Source organism: Heterodontus francisci, chromosome 40 (assembly GCF_036365525.1).
Source record: "Heterodontus francisci isolate sHetFra1 chromosome 40, sHetFra1.hap1, whole genome shotgun sequence".
NCBI lineage: Eukaryota > Metazoa > Chordata > Chondrichthyes > Heterodontiformes > Heterodontidae > Heterodontus > Heterodontus francisci.
The window spans coordinates 18,521,885-18,544,941 of NC_090410.1; positions in this window are offsets into that span (position 1 = coordinate 18,521,885).

The following is a 23,057-nucleotide window of genomic DNA, read 5'->3' on the forward strand; positions in this document are numbered from 1 at the left end:
GAGAAGTCCTCATATCTGCAGGTGCTCCTTAAAAAAGATACACCTTATCTGTGCCATGAGGACCAGCAGCATGTATTTGATTTGCTGAAGCAATCACTGTCGATAAAGGCACGTTTACAGTGTTATGATCCGATTAAGAATATCGTTCTTGAAGTAGAGATTTCATTGGAAGGTTTGGGAGCATGCTTACTCCAAGAGGGTCGTCCAATTGCTTTTGGATCAAAGATCTCATCGCCCACTCAAGCAAGCTTTGGTATTCAGAATCATCAAGTTTCACACTTACATTTTGGGAAGCATTTCATAGTCGAGATGGATCATAAACCACTCACCAGTGCGCCACCCCATCTACCACGACTATTGATTAAAGTGCAAAGATATGACTGTGAGGTCAGATGTAAGTCTGGGAATCTTAGGGCGACCTCAGACACCCTGAGCAGATTACCCAACCCTAGAAAGTGTGAAAACATTCCATTAGACATCCAGGTTGACAAAATTGACATAGAACTGGAAGATGTATAACAGATAGATTTGATGCGATTTGGACAAATCAAGTGTGAGGAACTACAGGAAGAAACCTCTGTAAACCTCATCTTAATGGAGCTATGGCAGTTCATTGTCAAAGGATGGGCTGACACAATACAAGAAGTGCCTGCAGAACTTCTAGGTAGATAAGGTGGTGAGGAATGCATATGGGATACTTGCCTTTATTAGACGAGGCATAGAATATAAGAGCAGGGAGGTTATGTTAGAGCTGTATAAAATGCCAGTTAGGCCACTGCTGGAGTACTCTGTACAGTTCTGGTCACCACATTATAGGAAGGCTGTGATTACACTGGAGAGGATGCAGAGGAGATTCACCAGGATGTTGCCTGTACTGGATCATTTCAGCTATGAGGAGAGACTGGATAGGCTGGGGTTGTTTTCCTTGGAGCGGAGAAGGTTGAGGGGGGACCTGAGTGAGGTGTACAAAATTATGAGGGGCATTGATAGGATAGATAGGAAGTAACTTTTTCCCTTAGCAAAGGGGTCAATAACCAGGGGGCATAGATTTAAGGTAAGGAGCAGGAGGTTTAGAGGGGAGTTGAGAAAAAACAATTTCACCCAGAGGGTGGTTGGAATCTGGAACACACTGCCTGAAGGGGAGGTAGAAGCAGGAACCCTCAAAACATTTAAGAAGTATTTAGATGAGCACTTGAAACGCCATAGCATACAAGGCTACGAGCCAAGTGCGGGAAAATGGGATTAGATTGGATGGGTGCTTGATGGTCGGCGCAGACGCGTTGGGCCGAAGGGCCTGTTTCTGTGTTGTATAAATCTATGAATCTATGACTCCATGACTCTGCCTCCAGAGAATCCTTGGCATCAGGAGGCAGGACTGCATCTCCAACACAGAAGTCCTCGAGGCGGCCAACATCCCCAACATATACACTCTACTGAGCCAGCGGCACTGAAGATGGCTTGGCCATGTGAGCCACATGGAAGATGGCAGGATCCCCAAGGACACTTTGTACAGCGAGCTTGTCACTGGTATCAGACCCACCGGCCGTCCATGTCTCCGCTTTAAAGACATCTGCAAACGTGACATTGATCACAAGGCATGGGAGTCAGTAGCCAGCGATCACCAGAGTTGGCGGGCAGCCATAAAGGCGGGGCTAAAGTGTGGCGAGTCGAAGGGACTTAGCAGTTGGCAGGAAAAAAGACAGAAGCGCAAGGGGAGAGCCAACTAACAGCCCCGACAACCAATTTTATCTGTAGCACCCGTGGAAGAGTCTGTCACTCTAGAATTGGCCTTTATAGCCACTCCAGGCGCTGCTTCACAATCCACTGACCACCTCCAGGCACATACCCATTGTCTCTAGAAACAAGGAGGACAAGAAGAAGATGACTCCATAATTTAGAATCTTTTGACCATACCAAGATGAACTGGGGGTTTCTAGTGGCATCATCTTCAATGGAAGGCAGGTGTTAATTCCACAAATACTTCATCTTGACATTCTTTCACAGTTGCACCTAGGTCATATGGAGGTAGAGAAATCCAAAAGACTTGCACGTGAAACTGTCTACTGGTCGGGAATTAAAAATGACATCAAGCGAACGGAATGATCATGTGATGCATGCCAAAAGCATCAATCAAGCCAACATAAAGAGCCACTTCTCCCACATGAAGTTCCGTCGTATCCTTGGATGTAGGTCTATGGGTCTTCTCTATCAAAGGTGAAGACTATCTTTTGCTAACCGATTATTTCTCCAAATTCCCCATAATCCAGCATTTGAGCCAATCAGTTGCTAACATATCAGTGCAATATTCAGCTTATTTGGTCCTCCGGAAGAGAAAATATCGGACAATGGACCGCAGGTCTGCGGCAGGTGGAGGAGGAACCAACACGAGGGAAAAACATACTTGACCTCGTCCTCACCAATCTGCCTGCCGCAGATGCTTCTCTCCATGACTGTATTGGTAGGCGTGACCACCGCACAGTCCTTGTGGAGACGAAGTCCTGCCTTCACATTGAGGATACCGTCCATCGTGTTGTGTGGCACTATCACCGTGCTAAATGGCATAGATTTCGAACAGATCTAGCAATGCAAAACTGGGCATCCATGAGACGCTGTGGGCCATCAGCAGCAGCAGAATTATACTCAACCACAGTCTGTAACCTCATGGCCCGGCATATCCCCCACTCTACCATTATCATCAAGCCAGGTTTAATGAAGAGTGCAGGAGGGCATGCCAGGAGCAGCACCAGGCATACCTCAAAATGAGGTGTCAACCTGGTGAAGCTACAACACAGGACTATCTGCGCGCCAAACTGCATAAGCAGCATGCGATAAACAGAGCTAAGCCATCCCATAACCAACGGATCAGATCTAAGCTCTGCAGTCCTGCCACATCCAGCCGTGAATGGTGGTGGACAATTAAACAACTCACTGGAGGAGGTTGCTCCACAAATATCCCCATCATCAATGATGGGGGAGCCCAGCACATCAGTACGAAAGATAAGGCTGAAGCATTTGCAACAATCTTCAGCCAGAAGTGCCGAGTTGATGATCCATCTCGGCCTCCTCCTGAAGTCCCCAGCATCACAGATGTCAGACTTCAGCCAATTCAATTCACTCCATGTGATTTCAAAAAACGACTGAAGGCACCGGATACTGAAAAAGCCATGGGCCCTGACAATATTCCGGCAATAGTACTGAAGACCTGTGTTCCAGAACTTGCCGCGCCTCTAGCCAGGCTGTTCCAGTACAGCTACAACACTGGCATCCACCCTGCAATGTGGAAAATTGCCCAGGTATGTCCTGTACACAAAAAGCAGGACAAGTCCAACCCGGCCAATTACTACCCCATCAGCCTACTCTCAATCATCAGTAAAGTGATGGAAGGTGTCATCAACAGTGCCATCAAGCGGCACTTGCTTAGCAATAACCTGCACAGTGACGCTCAGTTTGGATTCCGCCAGGGCCACTCAGCTCCTGACCTCATTACAGCCCTGATTCAAACATGGACAAAAGAGCTGAACTCAAGAGGTGAGGTGAGAGTGACTGTCCTTGCCATTAAGGCAGCATTTGACCGAGTATGGCATCAAGGAGCCCTAGCAAAACTGAGGTCAACAGGAATCAGGGGGAAAACCCTCCGCTGGCTGCAGTCATACCTAGCACAAAGGAAGATGGTTGTGGTTGTTGTACGTCAATCATCTGAGCTCCAAGACATCACTGCAGGAGTTCCTCAGGGTAGTGTCCTGGGCTCAACCATCTTCAGCTGCTTCATCAATGACCTTCCTTCAATCATAAGGTCAGAAGTGGGGATGTTCGCTGATGATTGCACAATGTTCAGCACCATTCGTGACTCCTCAGATACTGAAGCAGTCCGTGTAGAAATGCAGCAAGACCTGGACAATATCCAGGCTTGGGCTGATAAGTGGCAAGTAACATTCGCGCCACACAAATGCCAGGCAATGACCATCTCCAACAAGAGAGAATCTAACCATCTCCCCTTGACATTCAACGGCATTACCATCACTGATTCCCCCACTATCAACATCCTAGGGGCTACCATTGACCAGAAACTGAACTGGAGTAGCCATATAAATACCGTGGCTACAAGAGCAGGTCAGAGGCCAGGAATCCTGAGGCGAGTAACTCACCTCCTGACTCCCCAAAACCTGTCCACCATCTACAAGGCGCAAGTCAGGAGTGTGATAGAATACTCTCCACTTGCCTGGATGGGTGCAGCTCCAACAACACTCAGGAAGCTTGACACCATCCAGGACAAAGCAGCCCGCTTGATTGGCACCCCATCTACAAACATTCACTCCCTCCACCACCGACACACAGTGGCAGCAGTGTGTACCATCTACAAGATGCACTGCGGCAATGCACCAAGGCTCCTTAGACAGCACCTTCCAAACCCGCAACCTCTACCAACTAGAAGGACAAGGGCAGCAAATACATGGGAACACCACCACCTGCAAGTTCCCCTCCACATCACACACCATCCTGACTTGGAACTATATCGCTATTCCTTCACTGTCGATGGGTCAAAATCCTGGAACTCCCTTCCTAACAGCACTGTGGGTCTACCTATCCCAAATGGACTACAGCGGTTCAAGAATGCAGCTCACCACCACCTTCTCAAGGGCAATTAGGGATGGGCAATAAATGCTGGCCTGGCCAGTGACGCCTAGATCCCATGAATGAATAAAAAACAAATATACCACCAAACCATTTGAATATATGTGTAAGGAATGGGCAGTGAACCATGTCACATCTTCACCACATTACCCCAGGTCAAATGGCCTAGCTGAAAGAATGGTACACACAGTCAAATCACTGATTGTGAAGTGTTGAGAAACAAAGCAAGATCTACATGTAGCCAGGTTACATTTAAGGGCAACATCAATCGGCACAGGATTACATCACCTGTGGAAATTATATTTGGAAGACAAATTAAGATGACTGTACCAAGTCATCACTTCATGAAATCTTCATCAATACAGGACAAACTGATAGCGAATTAAGAGATGAAAGCTGTGCATGACAAACATGCAGACGTGGAACTTCCACCGTTACAGATTGGACAGAATGTTTGAGTGATCCATCCATAGGAGGAAACGTGGTTTCCTGTGGAGGTGTCCAATATCTACACTGAACCAAGGTCGCATGAAGTTACTACTCCCAATGGAGCAGTCCTAAGGAGAAACCGATGTCAGCTTAGGGAACTAGCTAACAACATTGTGCCTGACAACCCTATTGCTTTGAGAACACGTTCACATTCCAACCCATAGAACATAGCAAAGAAAAGTGACAAATGTAATGCTCAAGCACAGGATGACTGTTGGAACACACAGTCAGGTCAAGAGAGAAAAGTTGACAAGTCTAGTTCTCAACCAAGCCACACAGTGACAAGATCAGGTCAAGTCAGTAGACCACCTGTATGTTATAGATACTTGACTTCTTTCTTCTTCTTCTTTGGTCTCCTTGTCTCGGGAGACAATGGGTAAGCGCCTGGAGGTGGTCAGTGGTTTGTGGAGCAGCACCTGGAGTGGCTATAAAGGCCAATTCTAGAGTGACAGACTCTTCCACGGGTGCAACAGATAAAATTGGTTGTCGGGGCTGTTAGTTGGCTCTCCCCTTGCGCTTCTGTCTTTTTTCCTGCCAACTGCTAAGTCCCTTCGACTCGCCACACTTTAGCCCCGCCTTTATGGCTGCCCGCCAGCTCTGGCAATCCCTGGCAACTGACTCCCACGACTTGTGATCAATGTTACAAGACTTCATGTCGCGTTTGCAGATGTTTTAAAGTGGAGACATGGATGGCCGGTAGGTCTGATACCAGTGGTGAGCTCGCTGTACAATGTGTCCTTGGGGATCCTGCCATCTTCCATGCGGCTCACATGGCCAAGCCATCTCAAGCGCCGCTGACTCAGTAGTGTGTATAAGCTGGGGATGTTGGCCGCCTCGAGGACTTCTGTGTTGGAGATGCGGTCCTGCCACCTGATGCCAAGGATTCTCTGGAGGCAGCGAAGATTGGATGAATTGAGACGTCGCTCTTGGCTGACATACGTTGTCCGGGCCTCACTGCCGTAGAGCAAGGTACTGAGGACACAAGCTTGATACACTCGGACTTTTGTGTTCCGTGTCAGTGTGCCATTTTCCCACACTCTCTTGGCCAGTCTGGACATAGCAGTGGAAGCCTTACCCATGCGCTTGTTGATTTGTGCATCGAGAGACAGGTTACTGGTGATAGTTGAGCCTAGGTAGGTGAACTCTTGAACCACTTCCAGAGCGTGGTCGCCGATATTGATGGATGGAGCATTTCTGACATCCTGTCTCATGATGTTTGTTTTCTTGAGGCTGATGGTTAGGCCAAATTCGTTGCAGGCAGCCGCAAACTTGTCGATGAGACTCCGCAGACACTCTTCAGTGTGAGAGGTTAATGCAGCATCATCAGCAAAGAGGAGTTCCTTGATGAGGACTTTCCGTACTTTGGTCTTCGCTCTTAGGCGGGCAAGGTTGAACAACCTGCCACCTGATCTTGTGTGGAGGAAAATTCCTTCTTCTGAAGACTTGAACGCGTGTGAGAGCAGCAGGGAGAAGAAAATCCCAAACAGTGTAGGTGCAAGAACACAGCCCTGTTTCACGCCACTCAGGATAGGAAAGGGTTCTGATGAGGCGCTGCTATGCTGAATTGTGCCTTTCATATTGTCATGGAATGAGGTGATAATACTTAGTAGCTTTGGTGGACATCCGATCTTTTCTAGTAGTCTGAAGAGACCACGTCTGCTGACGAGGTCAAAGGCCTTGGTGAGATCAATGAAAGCAACATCTGTTGTTCGCGGCATTTCTCCTGTAGCTGACAAAGGGAGAACAGCATGTCAATGGTCGATCTCTCTGCTCGAAAGCCACACTGTGCCTCAGGGTAGACACGCTTGGCCAGCTTCTGAAGCCTGTTTAAAGCGACTCAAGCGAAGACTTTCCCCACTATGCTGAGCAGGGAGATTCCACGGTAGTTGTTGCAGTCACCACGGTCACCTTTGTTTTTATAGAGGGTGATGATATTGGCATCACGCATGTCCTGTGGTACTGCTCCCTCGTCCCAGCACAGGCAAAGCAGTTCGTAGAGTGCTGAGAGTATGGCAGGCTTAGCACTCTTGATTACTTCAGGGGTAATGCCGTCCTTCCCAGGGGCTTTTCCCCTGGCTAGAGAATCAATGGCATCACTGAGTTCCGATTTTGTTGGCTGTATGTCCAGCTCATCCATGACTGGCAGAGACTGGCTGCATTGAGGGCGGTCTCAGTGACAACATTCTCCCTGGAGTACAGTTCTAGGTAGTGCTCAACCCAGCGGTCTATTTGCTTGCGTTGGTCAGTGATTGTGTCCCCTGATTTAGATTTGAGGAAGGCGATCTTATTGATGGTTGGCCCAAAAGCTCTCTTAATGCCATCATACATTCCTCTGATGTTTCCGGTGTCTGAGGCCAGCTGAATATGACTGCATAGGTGTTGCCAGTAGTCATTTGCGCAGCGCCTGGCTGTTCTTTGTGCAGCGCTTCTGGCTGTTTTAAGTGCTACGGATGTTAACTCACTGGGGGCTTTTTTTGTAGTTCAGCAGTGCAATGCGCTTAGCGGCTATGACAGGTTCCAGATCTTCAAAATGAGATTGAAACCAGTCTGCATTTCCACTTCACTTGTTTGCCATAGGTAGTCATGGCTGACTCATAGATGGCGTCTCTGATGTGGGCCCACTTGATCTCTGCATCCCCTGTGGGAGTGTTTTGAAGGGCTTTTTTAAGTGAGTTCAGAAATTTTTGTAGCAGCTGTGGATAAGAAATTCTGCTCGTGTTGATGCGCGGGCGGCCCTTCTGCTTGGAGTGATGCAGCTTCTTTGGTTTGCTGCACACCAGGGAGTGGTCGGTGTCGCAGTCCGCACTGTGGAAGCTGCGTGTGATTTGACAGATACTTGACTGAAGGACTTGAAAGTCAGTACATTATGCAAATATTGTTCAAAACTGTTTTTTTCAACATGTACGTCTTTTGTGTATTTCCATTTTAGGAAAGGGGGATGTTGTGATACCACTTTAACAGTCTGAATACTTCACACATCATCACAGGAAGTGACATCAACCAACACGTGATAGCTCAGTTGGCGTTGTGTTAGTCATCTAGTTACATGTGTATTATAGAGCTCTCTTGTAAACCTGTTACTCTTTGATTACCTTTCAACTCAGGATTACTTGGTACCTTATTGCTGGAGAAGGCAATAACACAATAGACACCAGATCACGCTAAACAAATAATACAACTGTCTCGTCCCCTTCCCATACAATCGCAGGAGGTGTAACACCTGCCCTTTTACCTCCTGTCTCCTCACTATCCAAGGCTCCAAACACTCAAAGAACAAAGAAAATTACAGCACAGGAACAGGCCCTTCGGCCCTCCAAGCCTGCGCCGATCCAGATCCTCTATCTAAACATGTCGCCTATTTTCTAAGGGTCTGTATCTCTTTGCTTCCTGCCCATTCATGTATCTGTCTGGATACATCTTAAAAGACGCTATCATGCCCGCGTCTACCACCTCCGCTGGCAACGCGTTCCAGGCACCCACCACCCTCTGCGTAAAGAACTTTCCACGCATATCCCCCCCTAAACTTTTCCCCTCTCACTTTGAACTCGTGACCCCTAGTAATTGAATCCCCCACTCTGGGAAAAAGCTTCTTGCTGTCCACCCTGTCTATACCTCACATGATTTTGTACACCTCAATCAGGTCCCCCCTCAACCTCCGTCTTTCTAATGAAAATAATCCTAATCTGCTCAACCTCTCTTCATAGCTAGTGCCCTCCATACCAGGCAACATCCTAGTGAACCTCCTCTGCACCCACTCCAAAGCATCTACATCCTTTTGGTAATGTGGCGACCAGAACTGCACGCAGTATTCCAAATGTGGCTGAACCAAAGTCTTATACAACTGTAACATGACCTGCCAACCCTTGTACTCAATACCCCGTCCGATGAAGGAAAGCATGCCGTATGCCTTCTTGACCACTCTATTGACCTGCGTTGCCACCTTCAGGGAACAATGGACCTGAACACCCAAATCTCTCTGTACATCAATTTTCCCCAGGACTTTTCCATTTACTGTATAATTCACTCTTGAATTGGATCTTCCAAAATGCATCACCTCGCATTTGCCCTGATTGAACTCCATCTGCCATTTCTCTGCCCAACTCTCCAATCTATTTAAATTCTGCTGTATTCTCTGACAGTCCCCTTCAGTATCTGCTACTCCACCAATCTTAGTGTCGTCTGCAAACTTGCTAATCAGACCACCTATACTTTCCTCCAAATCATTTATGTATATCACAAACAACAGTGGTCCCAGCACGGATCCCTGTGGAACACCACTGGTCACACGTCTCCATTTTGAGAAACTCCCTTCCACTGCTACTCTCTGTCTCCTGTTGCCCAGCCAGTTCTTTATCCATCTAGCTAGTACACCCTGGACCCCATGCGGCTTCACTTTCTCCATCAGCCTACCATGGGGAACCTTATCAAACGCCTTACTGAAGTCCATGTAGATGACATCTACAGCCCTTCCCTCATCAATCAACTTTGTCACTTCCTCAAAGAATTCTATTAAGTTGGTAAGACATGACCTTCCCTGCACAAAACCATGTTGCCTATCACTGATAAGCCCATTTTCTTCCAAATGGGAATAGATCCTATCCCTCAGTATCTTCTCCAGCAGCTTCCCTACCACTGACGTCAGGCTCACCAGTCTATAATTACCTGGATTTTCCCTGCTACCCTTCTTAAACAAGGGGACAACATTAGCAATTCTCCAGTCCTCCGGGACCTCACCCGTGTTTAAGGATGCTGCAAAGATATCTGTTAAGGCCCCAGCTATTTCCTCTCTCGCTTCCCTCAGTAACCTGGGATAGATCCCATCCGGACCTGGGGACTTGTCCACCTTAATGCCTTTTAGAATACCCAATACTTCCTCCCTCCTTATGCCGATTTGACCTAGAGTAATCAAACATCTATTCCTAACCTCAACATCCGTCATGTCCCTCTCCTCGGTGAATACCGATGCAAAGTACTCATTTAGAATCTCACCCATTTTCTCTGACTCCACGCATAACTTTCCTCCTTTGTCCTTGAGTGGGCCAATCCTTTCTCTAGTTACCCTCTTGCTCCTTATATATGAATAAAAGGCTTTGGGATTTTCCTTAACCCTGTTTGCTAAAGATATTTCATGACCCCTTTTAGCCCTCTTAATTCCTCGTTTCAGATTGGTCCTACATTCCCGATATTCTTTCAAAGCTTCGTCTTTCTTCAGCCTCCTAGACCTTATGTATGCTTCCTTTTTCCTCTTAGCTAGTCTCACAATTTCACCTGTCATCCATGGTTCCCTAATCTTGCCATTTCTATCCCTCATTTTCACAGGAACATGTCTCTCCTGCACGCCAATCAACCTCTCTTTAAAAGCCTCCCACATATCAAATGTGGATTTACCTTCAAACAGCTGCTCCCAATCTACATTCCCCAGCTCCTGCCGAATTTTGGTATAGTTGGCCTTCCCCCAATTTAGCACTCTTCCTTTGGGACCACTCTCGTCTTTGTCCATGAGTATTCTAAAACTTACGGAATTGTGATCACTATTCCCAAAGTAGTCCCCTACTGAAACTTCAACCACCTGGCCGGGCTCATTCCCAACACCAGGTCCAGTATGGCCCCTTCCCGAGTTGAACTATTTACATACTGCTCTAGAAAACCCTCCTGGATGCTCCTTACAAATTCTGCTCCATCTGGACCTCTAACACTAAGTGAATCCCAGTCAATGTTGGGAAAATTAAAATCTCCTATCACCACCACCCTGTTGCTCCTACATCTTTCCATAATCTGTTTACATATTTGTACCTCTATCTCACGCTCGCTGTTGGGAGGCCTGTAGTACAGCCCCAACATTGTTACCGCACCCTTCCTATTTCTGAGTTCTGCCCATATTGCCTCACTGCTCGAGTCCTCCATAGTGCCCTCCTTCAGCACAGCTGTGATATCCTCTTTGACCAGTACTGCAACTCCTCCACCCCTTTTACTTCCCTCTCTATCCCGCCGGAAGCATCGATATCCTGGGATATTTAGTTGCCAATCATGCCCTTCCCTCAACCAAGTCTCAGTAATAGCAATAACATCATACTCCCAGGTACTAATCCAGGCCCTAAGTTCATCTGCCTTACCTACTACATTTCTTGCATTAAAACAAATGCACCTCAGACCACCAGTCCCTTTGCGTTCATCATCTGCTCCCTGTCTACTCTTTTCCTTAGTCACGCTGACTTCATTATCTAGTTCCTTGCAGGCTTTAGTTACTACCTCCTTACTGTCCACTGACCTCCTCATTTGGCTCCTTTTAGGTGAAGCAGCGATTTACTTGTACTTCTTTCAATTTCGTATACTGTACTCGCTGCTCACAATGCGGTCTCCTCTACATTGGGGAGACCAAACGTAGATTGGGTGACCGTTTTGTGGAATACCTCCGCTCAGTCCGAAAACATGACCCCGAGCTTCCTGTCGCTTGCCATTTCAACACCCCCCCCCTGCTCTCATGCCCACATCTCTGTCCTGGGCTTGCTACTGTGTTCCAGTGAACATCAACGCAAGCTCGAGGAACAGCTCCTCATTTACCGATTAGGCACGCTACAGCCTACCGGACTGAACATTGAGTTCAATAATTTCAGAGCATGACTGGCCCTCCTCTTTTTTATTTTTACTTTTTATTTTTTATTTTTATTTCATTTTATTTTAGTTTGTTTCATCATTCAATTTTTTTTTTTAACCATGTGCCTGCCCACTGTTTTTTTTCCTGTTTGTGCTTTTGGCTAGGGCTTTCATTATTCTGTCATTTAACACCCTCTCTGCACTAACGCTTTGTCTTTCACTACACTATTATCGCACTCTTTGCCTTTGCCTTTGCTCCATGACCTCCTTGTCAGTTATTCTCTGTGACCCTCTGTCCTATCAACACCTCTTTTGTTCTCTTTTGCTCCACCCCCACTTTATTTGCTTAAAACCTATTACATTTCTAACCTTTGCCAGTTCTGATGAAAGGTCACTGACCTGAAACGTTAACTTTGCTTCTCTCTCCATAGATGCTGCCAGACCTGCTGCGTATTTTCCAGCATGTTTTTTTTAATTTCAGATTTCCAGCATCTGCAGTATTTTGCTTTTATTAAATAATAAAACTAATCTAGCAAGGTTATATTTAGCCCGTTCAAATCCATTTTTTACTGCATTCTTAAACAAGTGCTTTCCTGCTCAGTTCAACTACTGAAACACTCAAATTTAGGAAAATATTTCGCAGGTCCTTGAAAGGAACAGATCTGTTGGAGGAATAAATAAATTACACAGTGGGAAGTTGCTGTGATTAATCCGAGGTAAGTTTATTTTATTTTCAGCTCACCTGAGTTGAGATGGTTGGCAGCAGTTGCCCTCAACAAATGCTGCTTGGAGCCAGGTCAGCTACTACGAGGTGTCAGCTGTGGCTCAGTGCTCGCACTCTCACCTCTGTCAGAAGGTTGTGAGTTTAAGTCCCATTCCAGACACCTGAGCACACAATATGTAGACTGACACTCCAGTGTAGTACTGAAGGCGTGCTGCACTGTCAGAAGTGCCGCCTTTTGGATGAGACCTTAAACTGAGGTCCCGTCTGCCCTCTCAGGTGGACATAAAAGATCCCACTGCATTACTGGCGGGCGAATTCTCCTTGGTGTCTTGGCATATATTTATCTCTCAACCAACCTCACTAAACCAGATTATCTGGTCATTATCACATTGCTGTTTGTGGGATCTTGCATGTTTCCTACATCACAATAGTGCCGACACTTCAAAAAATGCTTCATTGGCTGTGAAGCACTTTGGGGTGTCCTGAGGTGGTTGAAAGGTGCTATATAAATGCAAGTCTTTCTTTCTTATCCCTTAAGTTACAAGAGGGCATGAGGAATTTTTCTCCAAATACTATTTATATTGCATGCTGCAAACATCTCCTTTCAACACAATCTGAGAAATCTGCAGTTGCTCTGCTGTTTAATTGGTGCTTCACCATCACTTTGTTCATCCATTCAATCGCAACAGCTCTGAGGAGGTGGAAACCTGTCCTCATGCTGAATTTTATTCTCATTTGAGGAGGGAGTGTTCCAAGTAAAGCATCCACGTGTCACCAACTACAAAGACTACAACAAGCATCTACATTTATGCAGTGCTTTTAACTGAGCAAAACATCCCAAGGCACTTCACAAGAGCCTTACCAGTATAGAATTGACACCAAGCCACAGAAGGAGATATCAGGTCAGATGGTCAAAGAGGTAGGTTTGGAGGAGTATCTTAAAGGAAGAGAGAGAGGTAGAGAGGTGGAAGGCTTAGGGAAAGAATTCCATAGCTTAGAGCCAGGGCAGCTAAAAGCTATTCATGCTGTACGACACCCCAAAACCAAAACTAATCCATTCTATTTCTCAAGGCAGAACACTTGCATTTTCTGCACCAGCCAGGCTACTGGACATTTAAGAATCAATTAGATGCTGTAATGGGAAGACAGTAAGGGTCGGCATTCTTGAAGGATGAGATTACAGGGGCTGAAGGACCTTCTTTGCCCAAACCAATAATATAATTTCATCACCAATACCAGGTACTCCAGTTCACACTCTTCCCAGGTCTTGGTAGCTTGCTCTACCAAGGAACCGACACAGACTTGGTATTAACAATTGAACATTTTAAACTAGCAGCACAAATACCTATCGTTGACCTTTTAAAAGGAACTGCTTTGCAGAAGATCCCAGTTTTAGCCCCACCTGTACTGAATCAACAGAACTCAGGAAAGATATTGAGGAGCTACAATTGGCTGTAGTGCTGCTGGGCTTTACAGGGGAAACATTAGACAGGGTTCGCACTCTAGAATATGATCTAACGATCCCAGCTGTAAAGTATCAAGTGAACATCTGGAAAGATCATGGTCAATCTTTCCTCTAATGCCACTCTCCTGGTTAAATGGCTTGCCAACACAAGTAATACTCGTGCCACACAAGTGTCAGGCAATGACCATCTCAAACAAGAGAGAATCTAACCATCTCCCCTTGACATTCAGTGGCATTACGATTGCTGAATCCCCAACTTTCAACGTCCTGGGGGCTACCATTGACCAGAAAATGAACTGGACCAGCCATATAAATGCTGTCGCTACAAAAGCAAATCAGAGGCTGGGAATCCTGCGGCAAGTAACACACCTCCTGACTCCCCAAAGCCTGTCCACCATCTATAGGGCACAAGTCAGGAGTGTGATGGAATACTCTCCACTTGCCTGGATGGGTGCAGCTCCAACAACACTCAAGAAGCTCGACACCATCCAGGAGAAAGCAGCCCACTCGATTGGCACCCATCCACAAACATTCACTCCCTCCGCCACCGACGCACAGTGGCAGCAGTGTGTATCATCTACACGATGCATTGTAGCAACGCACCAAGGCTCCTCAAGCAGCACCTTCCAAACTCACGACTTCTACCACCTTGAAGGACAAGGGCAACAAATGCATGAGAACCACCTCCACCTCCACGTTCCCCTCCAAGCCACACACCATCCTGACTTGGAATTATATCACCGTTCCTTCACTGTCACTGGATCAAAATCCTGGAACTCCCTTCCTAACAGCACTGTGGGTGTACCTACTCCACATGGACTGCAGCTGTTCAAGAAGGCAGCTCACCACCACCTTCTCAAGGGCAATTAGGGACGGGCAATAAATGCTGGCCTAGCCAGCAACATCCACATCCCATGGATCAATTAAAAATAAAACTCACTGGCAAGGCTCAATATGAAGAAGTGCTCCCTGAGTGATGTACCAAAAAGCTACTAGCACTTGTGGAATTTCAGTCCAGCATAGGGTTGCTACCTCTGGTTGGAAGTATACCAGGAGGTATTGTCACATGAGCTCCAACCCCCCACCCCCCATCCCCACACTCCCGCCACAGGTTGCCTGGCCCATCCATCATCACAGTCTCCCCCAACTACATAGACTCTTCGTTACGTCGTTACTCTTCGATAAGGTACCGCATCAAAGGTTATTGCAGAAAATAAAAGCTCACGATGTAGGGGTTAACATATTGGCATGGATAGAAAATTAGTTAGCTAACAGAAAACAGAGAGTAGGCATAAATGGGTCATTTTCTGGTTGGCAATATGTAACGAGTGGTGTGCCACAGGGATCTGTGCTGGGACCTCAACGTTTTACAATTTATATAAATGACTTAGAAGAAGGGACCGAAGGTATGGTTGCTAAATTTGATGATGACACAAACATAGGTAGGAAAGTAACTTGTGAAGAGGACATAAGGAGGCTACAAAGGGATATAGATAGGTTAAGTGAGTGGGCAAAGAGCTGGCAAATGGAGTATAGTGTGGGAAATTGTGAAATTGTCCACTTTGGCAGGAAGAATAAAAAAGAAGTATATTATCTAAATGGTGAGAGATTGCAGACCTCTGAGATGCAGAGGGATCGGGGTGTCCTAGTGCATAAATTGCAAAAGGTTATTATGCAGATACAGCACATAATTAGGAGAGCTAACAGAATGATATCGTTTATCACAAGGGGAATTGAATACAAAAATTGGGAGATTATGCTTCAGCTATACGAGGCATTGGTGAGACCACATCTGGAGTACTGTGTACAGTGCTGGTCTCCTTATTTAAGGAAGGACGTAAATGCGTTGGAGACAGTACAGAGAAGGTTTACTAGACTAATACCTGGAATGGGTGGGCTGTCTTATGAGGAAAGATTGGACAGGCTAGGCTTGTATCAGCTGGAATTTAGAAGAGTAAGAGGCGACTTGATTGAAACATATAAGATGCTGAGGGGTCTTGACAGGGTGGATGTGGATAGGATGTTTCCCCTTTCAAACTAGGGGTCACTGTTTAAAAATAAGTGGTTGCCCATTTAAGACAGAGATGAGGAGAAACTTTTTCTCTCAGAGGGTCGTGAGTCTTTGGAATTCTCTTCCTCAAAAGACGGTGGAAGCAGAGTCTTTGAATATTTTTAAGGCTGGTGTAGATAGATTCTTGATAAGCAAGGGGGTGGAAGGTTATCGGGGGTAGGTGACTATGTGGAGTAATCAGTTCAGCCATGAACTTATTGAATGGTGGAGCAGGCTCGACGGGTCAAGTGGCCTCCTCCTGCTCCTAATTCATATGTCGTATGTACCTGATTGGATGATTCTTGCCTGACATTCAAACAGCCTTTCCCCACCCCCACCCACAAGTGTAATATTTTTATAACTAATAATCAAAAACATTCAAAGAAAATGAAAAATGCACAGTTTATTGAATGCCGCTGTGATATTTCTCCAGATTGCTCACAGAGGTGTCGAGGAGAGTCCAAGTCAATCCTGGAGGGAGGGCAACTACTAGTTCAGCACTTTAATGACATGAGATGAAAAAAAACTACAGAAGCAGTACCTTTGATCTTGCATAACTGATTCCTCAACCAGCTTATAGGACCACCTGACAACATTAAATTGGAGGTCAAATTTAACACCATTGACAGCTATGCCTTCAGCCACCAAGATACTCCTCCTTTAAGACACAAGAGCAAGTTTTTGGTCACCTTCACATCATCTTTCCTTTATCCTGGTCCACATTTTTATCTCACATGTATAGTGACCAGAGCTGATTTTCTACATTAAATATGCAGTGTAAATGGAAAGAAAGACTTGCATTTATATTGTCACTTTTTATGACCTCAGGATGGCTCAAAGCACTTTATAGCCAATTAAGTACTTTTGAAGTGGTGTCACTGTTGTAATGCATGAAATGCAGCAGCCAATGTGCACACAGCAAGATCCCACAAACAGCGACAGCCAGTTAATTTGTTTTAGTGATGTTAAATGATTGGAACACAAGGGAGAACACGCCTGCTCCTCTTTGAAATATTGCCATGCGATCTTTTGCATCCACCCAAGAGAACTTCAGTTTAATATTTCATCCAAAAGGCAGCATCTCTGACAGTGCAGCACTCCTTCAGGACTGCATTGGGGAGTTTCAGCCTGGATTATGTACTCAAGCCTAGCACTGGACACTTAAACCCACAAACTCCTGATTCAGGAGCAAGACTGTTTTCTATTGAGCCACAACTAACACGACACAAGCTATTGTTCATATTGCGGCAGTAAGCTTGCTCAAAAGGATTGGTGCAGTTAGACACAGAGTAATTATCAAGCAAAACGGAAACCTAAACGACAGCTATATCCCAAGTGGTAAAAGAAATTTGGTTCCGATTGGGTTAAAACTGTTTTCGTGGAGACATTCCTGTGACCTAATGGATTTGAGTTTATCTTGGCTTTCTGCCTCTGCTCCATATTTGGCCAGAAAGCTGAACTTGTTATATTGCCAAATGACTTGGGAATGACAAATTCTTTACTCATGCGGAATTAGAATTTTGGATAAGTAGCCCAGGAGGCCTTTCCGAGGAAAGCACAATTTTACTGGGACCATCTACTCTGTGCTTCATTTGGTGGGAAAACTGAAGTTTGACTTTGTGTTGTAAAAACTAGATTTAATGAGCCTTATCCAGGCCCCTTTTTATTTAAAAAAAAAGTAAAAAATTACTCTTACATTAATGCTTGCTTATTTATTTTAATCTATTTTGCTTAATTTCACTTAAAGATAGTCTTTGAAACTAACCTCTCCTGCATCCTCAGTTGCATCCTCTCAACTGAGTACAACTGGGTTTCTGGAAATTCCACATCGCTTCCTGCTTTGACATGTAATATTTTGACCAGATCTGATTTTACATTTGTAGCACTTGTTGACTGAGGAAATTAACCTTAGAGCTAGCTGGTTTGTATTAAATAAAAGCAGAATACTGCAGATGCTGGAAATCTGAAATAAAAGCAGCAAGTGCTGCAAATACTCAGCAGGTCTGGCAGCATCTGTGGAGAGAGAAACAGAGTTGACGTTTCGAATCAGATGTGATGGGCTGGATTTTAAGAACCCGCTGCCGATCTTACATTCGGCAGCTCATTTAAATAGCCTGGCAGTTCGCCACCAGCCCCCCCGCCCCGCCATCATGTGGAGGGGGCGGGCTATCTGTCCCCAGCGATGGCGTCAACTGCCTGTGCACAGGAGCTGGTGCCATGTTTAAAGGGCAGCCAGCCCTGCCGGTCAATTTGAATTTTTAAAGAAACACTCCCCAAAATTTATCAAATAAATTTCCCACCCCCTAAATAACAATTACCTTTATTTGCCCTTCCACACCACTTACATTTCAAATCTGACCCTCCCGCCCCCAGACTGCACAAAGTTTGAATGTTCACCCCTTCTCACTATCCCCTACATCCATTACGTTCATTTGACCTGATCCCCCCCACACTGAAAATCTTCAAATCTCTCCCCTCCCCAGCAGTGTCACGCTGCCTTTCCCCGGACGGGAAATTGAAGGCACGGGGGTGCCAGCTGCCACCGAAGATCGCGACGGGCCCTCAAGATTGCAGCTAAGTCCATTTAAATTTATGTATGTAATAAATTTAAATATTGAAATTCAGGTCCCCGTCACCCAGCGGTGGGGCAGCTGCCACGGAGCCTCTCCGGATCGGGCAGGGCCCTTTCGACTTCGGGCTCCGTGGCAGACTGCTGCCAACCCCATCTTTTGAGCCCACCTCCACCGCCACTCCCCCCCCAGCTAAATAATCCTCAGTGTGCTATGAATTACACTGACAACCAATTTAAGATTGTCAGTTGGGCTTGCAGTGTGGCACATTTGCGAATACTGGAAGCTGCATATATTAATACACAGGGCCCTGTTCTTTGCAGACAGAAAGAACATGTACACATATTGCACCTGTTTCAGCTAATCAAAATAAGTGACAGCCATTTGCTTGTTCATTCCTCAGGACAGTGCCTTGACCAATCAGTCAAGCTGCCTGGTTTAAATTTCAAACAAAGCTTGGCAGTTAAGTTTAGTTTAGTTTAGTTTAGTGATACAGCACTGAAACAGGCCCTTCAGCCCACCATTTATACTAATCCTACAATACTTCCATATTCTTACCACGTCCCCACCTGTCCCTATATTTCCCTACCACCTATCTACACTAGTGGCAATTTATAATGGCCAATTAACCTATCAGCCAGCAAGTCTTTGGCATGTGGGAGGAAACCGGAGAACCCGGAGAAAACCCACGCAGACACAGGGAGAACTTGCAAACTCCACACAGGCGGTACCCAGAATTGAACCCGGGTCGCTGGAGCTGTGAGGCTGCGGTGCTAACCACTGCACCACTGTGCCGCCCCAACTGTCAGTCACCTTAAACTGGTGCATTCTCCATGGCAATTCCTCCACCATTAGAGTCCACTTGTCAACCAATCAGCACTCTCTTCTCTTACAGTATAAATTTGTTGTTTCCCTTATGTTGGTATTCTTGCGAGTCGTCCTGATGATTGCAAGATGAATAGCTTCGACAAAATGTCTCTATTTTCTGCAACACTCAAGTTCTGTACTACGAAACGACTATTTAGAAACATAGAAGCATAGAAAATAGGAGCAGGAGTAGGCCATTCGGCCCTTCGAGCCTGCTCCGCCATTCATTTTGATCATGGATGATCATCCAACTCAGTAACCTGTTCCCGCTTTCTCCCCATACCCTTTGATCCCCTTAGACCAAAGAGCTATATCTAACTCCTTCTTGAAAACATACAATGTTTTGGCCTCAACTGCTTTCTGTGGTAGCGAATTCCATAGGCTCACCACTCTCTGGGTGAAGTAATTTCTCCTCATCTCAGTCCTGAAAGGTTTACCCCGTATCCTTAGACTATGACCCCTGGTTCTGGACTCCCCCACCATCGGGAACATCCTTCCTGCATCTACCCTGTCAAGTCCTGTTAGAATTTTATAGATTTCTATGAGATCCCCCCTGACTCTTCTGAACTCCAGCGAATATAATCCTAACCGACTCAATCTCTCCACCATCCCAGGAATCAGTTTGGTAAACCTTCGCTGCACTCCCTCTATAGTAAGAACATCCTTCCTCAGATAAGGAGACCAAAACTGCACACAATATTCCAGTTGTGGCCTCACCAAGGCCCTGTATAATTGCAGCCAGACATCCCTGCTTCTGTACTCGAAGCCTCTCGCTATGAAGGCCAACAAGCCATTTGCCTTTTTTACTGCCTGTTGCATCTGCATGCTTGCATTCAGCGACTGGTGCACGAGAACACCCAGGTTTCGCTGCATATTCCCCTCTCTCAGTTTATAGCCTTTTCAGATAATAATCTGCCTTCCTGTTTTTGCTACCAAAGTGGATAACCTCACATTTATCCACATTATACTGCATCTGCCATGCATTAACCCACTCACTCAACTTGTCCAAATCACCCTGAAACCTCTCTGCATCCTCCTCACAACTCATCCTCCCACCCAGTTTTGTGTCATCTGTAAATCTGGAGATATTACATTTCGTTCCCTCATCTAAATCATTAATGTATATTGTGAATAGCTGGGGTCCTAGCACCAATCCCTGCATTCCCCACTAGTCACTGCCTGCCATTTGGAAAAAGACCCATTTATCCCTCCTCTTTGTGTCCTGTCTGCCAACCAATTTTCTATCCATCGCAATACACTACCCCTAATCCCATGCGCTTTAATGTTACATGCTAATCTCTTATGTGGGACTTTGTCGAAAGCCTTCTGAAAGTCCAAATAAACCACATCCACTGGCTCCCCCTCATCAACTCTACTAGTTACATCCTCGAAGAATTCTAGTAGCTTTGTCAAGCATGTTTTACATTTTGTTTAGAATTATATTTTAACCATTTATTTCTGTAGTTTGACATTAATAGTGAAGCAGTAAAGTCTCCCTTGATATTTGGAACTCATTGTAATGTTATTTTCCCTGTTGTGATGTATAAATAAAAGAGAAAGTTGGATCAGGGAGCCTGGAACTGTATGGCTGACCAGTGGATTAGAGGGTTAACACCAGTAGGGGGCATTTAAACCAGGGCCACAGAATGCATGTCATTTTAAAATCTGTGTGTGTGTGTTTTAGTTCAGCTCTCTTGCATTATTTGGATTAGTGATTCTTTCAAACAGAATACCTCTCATTGTACCAGCATCGGCAGTTTGAAGAAAATTCATCCAAAAGAAATCAAGCACAAGTTATTCGAGGTTCATTTGTTATAACTCGGGAAGATGATTTATTGTAGCGTGTGAGCCGCTACTGCTCAAAAACTGCCATTGTTACCTCCTCTGGCACCTTTAATGCTAAATTGTAGTACTTGGCGAGACAGGGTAAATGCGGTAGGTTCCAGGGCTCGTTGGAAAATGTTGAGCCATGGTACTTCACTTATTGTAACAACTGTTCCATTATTTTATTTTAAACAGCTTAACAACTGCACTAAAACATTTCAAGATAGGAATTTAACAAGAATGCATGAACAAGCACATGGAAAAATAGCACACAAAAGAAAACAGGCTCCTTGAAGGGGTAATCTGTAGGTTTTGAATAAATATATTTTAAAAATCACTCCAAAGCAATCACTTTTTTCAAATAAAAGCAAAATACTGCGGATGCTGGAAATCTGAAACAAAAACAAGAAATGCTGGAGTCACTCAGCAGGTCTGGCAGCATCTGTGGAAAGAGAAGCAGAGTTAACGTTTCGGGTCAGTGACCCTTCTTCGGAAGGGTCTTTTTTCAAAGCCTACTGTTGCTCAACTGTAGCAGTATGAGCTGTGGCTCAGTTGATAGCACTCTCGCCTCTGAGTAAGAAGGTTGTGAGTTTGGGTCCTACTTAAGCACAAAAATATAGGCTGATGTTCCAGTGCCACTTTGAGGGAGTACTGCACTGTCAAAGGTGCTGTCTTTTGAATGAGATGTTATGCTCAGATGGATGAAGAGATCCCATAGCATTATTTGTAGAAGAGCAGAGGAGTTCTCCCGGGTGCCCTGGCTGATATTTATCCCTCAACCAATATCACTTAACCAGATGATCTGGTCATTATCACATTGCTGTTTGTGGGATCTTGCTTTGCTGTGCACAAATTGGCTACCATGTTTCCTACATTACGACAGTGACAACACTTCAAAAAAATACTTAGTCAGTCGTAACTCACTTTAGGATACCCTGAGGTCTTGAAGACTGCTATATAAACTGCAAGTCTTACCATTTTTCCATAGCAAACTGGAAATATGTGCACCTGAGATTGCTTTTGGCTACAGTCTTATTGCCACTCTACATCCATTTATTAATCCCAATCGTACTTAGCGTTTAACCTGTTTAAACTGTAAGCGGATTAACAAATAAATAGTCTATTTATAGCCCAGTATTAAGACTTGCTTTTCCCAGTAAAATGTTTTATTGTAAAACCTGTCCACAACAACAACACATCCAGACATTCCTGTCAGTTGGTCTTTATAAATTGCTGGTAGTCTCCTTATACAGGTTCCAGGTACAACAATTATGAGATTGCCAGCATAGTGACAACATGCATTTTAGCAAGACTTTTAATAAGATCCCACAGACTAGTCAGAACCCATGGGATCCAAAGGCAAAGTGGCACGTTGGATCCAAAATTGGCTCAGTAGCGGGAAGCGAAGGGTTATGGTCGATGGGTGTTTTGTTACTGGAAGGCTGTTTCCAGTGGGATTCTGCAGGGTTCAGTACTGGGTCCCTTGCTTTTTGTGATATTTTTCAATGTATATTAATGATTTAGATTTATATGTAGGCGGCATGATTAAGAAGATGATACAAAAATTCGTCGCGTTGTTGATAGTGGAGACGAAAACTGTAAACTGCAGGAAGATATCAATGGGCTGGTCAGGTGGGCAGAAAGTGGTAAACGGAATTCAATCCAGAGTAAAGTATTTGGGGAGAATGAACAAGGCAAGGAAATACACAATAAATGGTAGGATACTGAGAAGTGTAGAGGAACAGAGGGACCTTGCAGTGCATGCCCACAGATCCCTGAAGGCAGCAGGGCAGGTAGATAAGGTGGTTAAGAAGGCTTACAGGATACTTTCCTTTATTAGCT